We start from the raw sequence: 7,834 nt of genomic DNA, 5'->3' as shown, positions 1-7,834 counted from the left end.
AGTGGGTTCTTACCAAAGCAGGGAGGGTCAATGAGATTAACAAATGATTTCTCCTTGAAAACTCTAGACACTAGAACAGAAAGAATGAGCTGAGCTGGGGGCTTTTGCTTGTTCATTTCGTTTGGTTGTTGTTGTTGCTGCTGCTGCTGCTGCTGTTGCTTTTTCAAGGTTACATTGCTTACTTGATACTCTTAAAAGACTTATTTTTGACTGGACTCAGAAGAAGAAGCTCTCAGCTAGAACAACCTATATCTCTTAGCAATCTGTTCCTGATGCTTTTCTTTGGCTTCCTTTATTCTCCTCGACAAAAACTTAGGCTATTCTCCAGCCTTCTCCTTGTTTTTCTTAGTACATGGTTCCTTCAGAGGACTACATTGGTGTTTGCGTTGCACAAGAAGCTGAATCTTGGGTGCTTTGGTCCTGGGCTTCTTACCTTCTTTGTTTACGAGCTTTATGACAACATAATAGCAGATATCATCTTGTTTAGAGAGATTAAAAAACTTTTGGATTCTGCTGGTTCTTTTAGGTTGCAGACAAGGAGGCACAGTAGTGTCAGTCAGTCCACAAATCCCCTTCCTTCTCTCCTTTCTTTATAATAACCAAGTTGAGAATACTTAGACTGGCATCCACAATGCAGTCATGGACAGACGTGTGCTTCCTGTCTCCAGTTCTCCTTGGTCTACAACAAGAATGCCCCTTACTCAACAGCAGGCAACATTCTGCCATGGTTCAAAACACCCTGCTTCATGGAACACCTTGTTTGCCATTTCTACCACTGATTCAGACCACATAACCCTTCTACTCTTCACAGAGTGTTTGCAGCTACTTCTGTGGCCATGTACTTATCACAGAGCATAGGAAGGTTGTGCTGTCATTCAATAAGTTTCTGACAGTTGGTGGCTGGGAAGAAATAACTCAGCTTCATCTTGATGTAGCCAACTGCCTGGGAAGCCCCATGAAAAAGAGCAAACTAATGTTTTTTTTTTTTTTTTGTTTTTTTTTTTTTTTTCAATTTTTTTTTTTTTTTTTTTTTTTTTATTAACTTGAGTATTTCTTATGTACATTTCGAGTGTTATTCCCTTTCCCGGTTTCCGGGCAAACATCCCCTTCCCTCCTCCCCTTCCTTATGTGTGTTCCCCTCCCCACCCTCCCCCCATTGCCGCCCTCCCCCGACAGTCTAGTTCACTGGGGGTTCAGTCTTAGCAGGACCCAGGGCTTCCCCTTCCACTGGTGCTCTTACTAGGATATTCATTGCTACCTATGAGGTCAGAGTCCAGGGTCAGTCCATGTATAGTCTTTAGGTAGTGGCTTAGTCCCTGGAAGCTCTGGTTGCTTGGCATTGTTGTACATATGGGGTCTCAAGCCCCTTCAAGCTCTTCCAGTTCTTTCTCTGATTCCTTCAACGGGGTCCCGTTCTCAGTTCAGTGGTTTGCTGCTGGCATTAGCCTCTGTATTTGCTGTATTCTGGCTGTGTCTCTCAGGATCGATCTACATCCGGCTCCTGTCGGTCTGCACTTCTTTGCTTCATCCATCTTGTCTAATTGGGTGGCTCTATATGTATGGGCCACATGTGGGGCAGGCTCTGAATGGGTATTCCTTCAGTCTCTGTTTTAATCTTTTGCCTCTCTCTTCCCTGCCAAGGGTATTCTTGTTCCCCTTTTAAAGAAGGAGTGAAGCCTTCACATTTTGATCATCCGTCTTGAGTTTCATTTGTTCTAGGCATCTAGGATAATTCAAGCATTTGGGCTAATAGCCACTTATCAGTGAGTGCATACCATGTATGTCTTTCTGTGATTAGGTTAGCTCACTCAGGATGATATTTTCCAGTTCCAACCATTTGCCTCTAATTTCATAAAGTCGTTGTTTTTTTTGATAGCTGAGTAATATTCCATTGTGTAGATGTACCACATTTTCTGTATCCATTCCTCTGTTGAAGGGCATCTGGGTTCTTTCCAGCTTCTGGCTATTATAAATAAGGCTGCGATGAACATACTGGAGCACGTGTCTTTTTTATATGTTGGGGCATCTTTTGGGTATATGCCCAAGAGAGGTATAGCTGGATCCTCAGGCAGTTCAATGTCCAATTTTCTGAGAAACCTCCAGACTGATTTCCAGAATGGTTGTACCAGTCTGCAACCCCACCAACAATGGAGGAGTGTTCCTCTTTCTCCGCATCCTCGCCAGCATTTGCTGTCACCTGAGTTTTTGATCTTAGCCATTCTCACTGGTGTGAGGTGAAATCTCAGGGTTGTTTTGATTTGCATTTCCCTGATGACTAAAGATGTTGAACATTTCTTTAGGTGTTTCTCAGCCATTCGGCATTCCTCAGCTGTGAATTCTTTGTTTAGCTCTGAACCCCATTTTTAATAGGGTTATTTGTCTCCCCTTGGTCTAAGTTTTTGAGTTCTTTGTATATTTTGGATATAAGGCCTCTATCTGTTGTAGGATTGGTAAAGATCTTTTCCCAATCTGTTGGTTGCCGTTTTGTCCTAACCACAGTGTCCTTTGCCTTACAGAAGCTTTGTAGTTTTATGAGATCCCATTTGTCGATTCTTGATCTTAGAGCATAAGCCATTGGTGTTTTGTTCAGGAAATTTTTTCCAGTGCCCATGTGTTCCAGATGCTTCCCTAGTTTTTCTTCTATTAGTTTGAGTGTGTCTGGTTTGATGTGGAGGTCCTTGATCCACTTGGACTTAAGCTTTGTACAGGGTGATAAGCATGGATCGATCTGCATTCTTCTACATGTTGACCTCCAGTTGAACCAGCACCATTTGCTGAAAATGCTATCTTTTTCCATTGGATGGTTTTGGCTCCTTTGTCAAAAATCAAGTGACCATAGGTGTGTGGGTTCATTTCTGGGTCTTCAATTCTATTCCATTGGTCTATCTGTCTGTCTCTGTACCAATACCATGCAGTTTTTATCACTATTGCTCTGTAATACTGCTTGAGTTCAGGGATAGTGATTCCCCCTGAAGTCCTTTTATTGTTGAGGATAGTTTTAGCTATCCTGGGTTTTTGTTATTCCAGATGAATTTGCAAATTGTTCTGTCTAACTCTTTGAAGAATTGGATTGGTATTTTGATGGGGATTGCATTGAATCTGTAGATCGTTTTTGGTAAAATGGCCATTTTTACTATATTAATCCTGCCAATCCATGAGCATGGGAGATCTTTCCATCTTCTGAGGTCTTCTTCAATTTCTTTCTTCAGAGTCTTGAAGTTCTTGTTGTACAAATCTTTTACTTGCTTGGTTAAAGTCACACCGAGGTACTTTATATTATTTGGGTCTATTATGAAGGGTGTCGTTTCCCTAATTTCTTTCTCGGCTTGTTTCTCTTTTGTGTAGAGGAAGGCTACTGATTTATTTGAGTTAATTTTATACCCAGCCACTTTGCTGAAGTTGTTTATCAGCTTTAGTACAAACTAATGTTTTTTAAGTATTAAAACAAAATAATGTTGCCCCAGAATTCTTTATCTAGAAAATGCATTCTTTAAAAAAAATTAAAATAAAACAAGAAACACTAATGAGTGTCCTCCATGCATGGTATATACTCACTAACAAGTGGATATTAGCAAAAAAAAAAAAAGTACACAATACCCAGGATACAATCCACAGAACTCAAGAAAGTTAATAAGTGGAAGAGCCCAAGTGGGGATGCTTCAATCCCATTTGGGAGGGAGAAGAAAGCAATCATAGGGGACAGAGGGAGGTAGGGATCTGGGTGGGAGAGGAGACAGGAAGTGGGAAAGGGAACATAATCAGGTATTGGGGGTGGGAAAACAGGACTGAAGTCCTGAGGGCCAGAAGAAAGAATAGAAACAGGCAACCTTGGAAGGTGGGAAGGGAACGTCTAGAGTATACCAAAGACTTGGGAGGTAAGAGACTCAGAAATCAAAGGGAGGGAACTTAGATGAAATGCCCTACAGTGGGGAGAGGTAACTTGTAGAGTCCACCTCCAGTAGAAAGACAGGGCACCAGGTGGAGGGATGGGGTTCTATCCCACTGTTAAAAACTCTAACCCAGAATTCTTCCTGTCTATAAGAACTGCAGGGACAAAAAAGAAGAGACTGAGAGAAAGGAGGTCCTAGTGACCGGCCCAAATTAGAACCCATCTTAAGGGGAGGCTCCAAGGCCTGACACTATTACTGATGCTATGGTGTGCTTACAGACAGGAGCCTAGCATGGCTGTCCTCTGAGAGACCCAACAAGCAGCTGAAAGAGTCAGATACAGATACTTACATCCAACCAATGGACAGAAGCCGGGGACCCCTGGGGTTGAATTAGGGAAAAGCTGGAGAAGCTGAGGAGGAAGGTAACCCCATAGGAAGACCAACAGTCTCAACTAACCTGGATACCCAAGATCCCTCAGACATTGAGCCACGAACCAGGCAGCATATACCAGCTGATATGAGTCCCCCACCCCCAACACATATACAGCAGAGGATGCCTGGTCTGGCCTCAGTGAGAGAAGATACACCTAACCCTGGGGAGACTTGAGGCCCCAGGGAGTAGGGAGGTCTGGTAGAGTGGGTGTGGGGGTCGGGGACATCCTCTTGGAGCCCTGAGGGAGGTGGGTGTATGAGATGAGGAACAGCCAGAGGGCAGACCCAGAAGGGGATAAAGACTGGACTGTAAAATAAAAAAGATAAAAAAAAATTAAAAAATAGCAAGTAAAGAATAAAAGATATATTATTGAAAGAAAGAAAGAAAGAAAGAAAGAAAGAAAGAAAGAAAGGGAGGAAGGAAGAAAGAAAGAAAGGAAGGAAGGAAGAAAGGAAGAAAGAAAGGAAGACTAATGAGTGTCCTCAAGATAAAATGAAAGGTTACTAAGGTAAATCAAGCACTTAATGGAGAAATTTAAAAACCACGAGTAATGCTAACTGAATATGGGGAAAAAAACATTAGTTGTTGAATTTTGGCTTTGTGTGTTGTTTTAACTAAGGTTCTACAGAAAGATGGAGCTACTATACAGCAGAGAGGGAAAGTCAAGAACAAGGGATTTATAAGGCAACTAGACCATTTGACTCTGGAGGCTGAAAACTTCCACAGTAGGCTGCACCCATAATTTGGAACCACAAGAACCAGTAAGTCAGTTCAGTCAAGACTATAAGCATCCAAATCTGAGAAGTCAACAGTGCATCTCTTTGATCAAGTCTAATGTTCCAGGAGCCTGTAGATTCTCCACTAGGAATCACAGAGTTCAAAAATCAAGATGCTTTGAAGTTCTGACATTCAAAGTAGGAAAGATGGGATTCCCAGCACTAAAAATCAGCAAAAAAGTCCCTTCTTTCCTTAGATTCCATGCAGACCAACATTGATCAACATTGCAGACTTGCATTGAAAGCAAGCATTCTTCATACAGTCTGTTGACTCGGTTGCTAAGCATCTCATCTGGACCTACCCAACACAGCACATTGTAAGAAGCCAAATGGGCTTCCCTTTCAACAGAAGAGGTGCACAGTGTCTACTAAATCACTGATAATAACGTGATAGCCAAGAAGAAACAATATTTTACCAATTTGCTGTGTAATCTTTAATGTAACCAAATCAATATCCAAAACCAGTTAGTCAACATCCCATTTACTGTAACAAATGCCTGAGATAACCTCCTTCTAAAGAGAAAGGATTATTTGGCCACAACACTGGAGATCTCAGTCTACCATCATTTGGTCTTGGGGTCACGAAGCACATGTTGCTAGGGTGTCTGTTGAATAACAAAACTTTTTCTCAAGGCAGCTAAAAAGCAAAAAAAGAGAAATAGGTCAAATTCTCAATGTCTTCATCAAAGACACCCCCTCAGAAAGTTCTCACCCTTCTCCACTCATCTCCACCTCTTAATAACTATACCAGTTCCCAATTGTGCCACTGGTTGAAAACCAACTTCCAGCAATGGACCTCTGGGAGACACTTATCCAAATTATAGCATGCATTCCACTGATATGAAGTAGCCAGAATGATTAAATAAAAAAGACAGAAAGCCGAAACTTGGCAAAACCATCACAGCTTCTTTTGAGGGGTGGGAAAATGTTCCATAGTAGGATAGGGCGCGGTAACTCTGTATACCATAGTTCTTAAGCCAGAGGGTCATTGTGTTAAATCATTATATGCTGACACATCATGAGAGAACTCTACTTCAATAAAATTGTAAAAGATTTAAAGTAAAACCTTTACCCCATCCTTGAGGAAGCCAATGCCTAAAGAAATAGGAAGATAACTGACCAGGGTCATGAAAGATGGTGGTTCCTAAAGCTGATCTCATCTAGTAGTCTAGGACTAGCTCACCCCTTGCATATGTTTGGAGAAGTATACAAGGAGGGGTTTCTAACCCTGGGATGTTGCCTGATAGAGTTAAAAGTTTCACAGTGAGGCATAATTTAGGGACCAGACTCCCTTCAATACACATGGTAGCAGCTAGACAAAAAGCTCCAATCTCTGCCCTATGCCCTATGCCCTATGCCCTATGCCCTATGCCCTATGCCCTATGCCCTATGCCCTATGCCCTATGCCCTATGCCCTATGCCCTATGCCCTATGCCCTATGCCCTATGCCCTATGCCCTATGCCCTATGACCTATGCCCTATGACCTATGACCTATGCTCTAGACTCAAACTTCATGATTAGCTTAAAGCACAACCTCAACTGGCTCACTTCAGCAACACAGATTCAGCACACACAGAGCCTGTGGCATGCCCAAGGGAAATTTATCCATCTCTGTGTTGCTTAGCTGACCAGTACTGGCCCACCGCAGCATGCTTATTCTCTTGCTCTCAATCAATGTAATACTGGGAATATGGAGACCCACCCTCCAAAATATTAGCTACTGCTGAATGAACATAACTCTAACTCTCATAGCTAGCTCCACAGTAGAGGTAGATTTGCCAAGATTAACTCTACCCCTACTCTGTGAAAGGCATCAAATTAAAACAAGGAGTTCTGACTTGATTATACTCAGGAACACAGGGCACATATACGAGCTCTTGTTTGTTTGTTTGTTTTCCTTTTCTTTTTCCCACAAATGAGTTTCTCGGCCTTGCACTTTGGAAACTAAAAGTGTTATACTGTGTGTGTGTGTGTGTGTGTGTGTGTGTGTGTGTGTGTGTGTGTGTGATGGTTTGAATGAGAATGAACTTCATGGGTTCATCTGTTTGAACATTGGTTCATAGTAGGTAGAACCATTGACAAGGATTAGGACATATGGCCTTGTTGTATGGGTCTTGATGGCCCCAGGTCATCATTGAGGTGGGGTTTGAGGTTTGAAAAGCCTGTATCATTCCCTGTTAGCTCTCTGCACTGTGGTTGCTATCACAACATGTAAGGACTCAGCTACAGCTACAGTGCCATTCCTTCCTGACACCAGCTGTGCTTCCTAACGATCCTGGACTGGCCCTCTGAAACTCTTAAGAAATTTCCCAATCAAATGCATCGTTAACAAGTTGCCTTGATCATGGTGTCTCTTGACATCAATAGAACAATAACTTAGACAGTTTATGATGAAGGCAAGTCAAGGGAAAGCAGAGAACTTTTACTACTAGTGGAGGCTGCTGTGTTATGTATGCATCCTTCATTTTGCAAAGCTGTTTGTGGAAATGTCACATCTTACATGGATTACTCTGTGTCAGTTACAGTCAACAAAAGCAAGCCAGAGCCTGACAAATACAGAGGTGGATGCTCACAGCCAACCATGGGACTGGGAACAGGGTCCCCAATGGAGGAGTTAGAGAAAGGACTGAAGGATCTGAAGGGGTTTGCAACCCCATAACAAGAACCAAAGTATCAACCAACCAGACTCCCCAGAGATCCCAGATACTAAACCATCAACCAAAGGGTACCCATG

The 7,834-nt window shown here is 42.4% G+C and overlaps 1 pseudogene; it reads right to left on the bottom strand.

Moving 5' to 3' along the window:
- Nucleotides 1-200: 200 nt before the first annotated feature.
- On the bottom strand, nt 201-925 carry LOC116895469 (annotated as a pseudogene).
- Between the last annotated feature and the right edge of the window lie 6,909 nt (nt 926-7,834).

This window comes from Rattus rattus, chromosome 3 (genome assembly GCF_011064425.1).
Source record: "Rattus rattus isolate New Zealand chromosome 3, Rrattus_CSIRO_v1, whole genome shotgun sequence".
Classification (NCBI taxonomy): Eukaryota; Metazoa; Chordata; class Mammalia; order Rodentia; family Muridae; genus Rattus; species Rattus rattus.
Note: the sequence above shows the minus strand (reverse complement) of the source record. Positions and strands in the feature narration are given on the sequence as shown.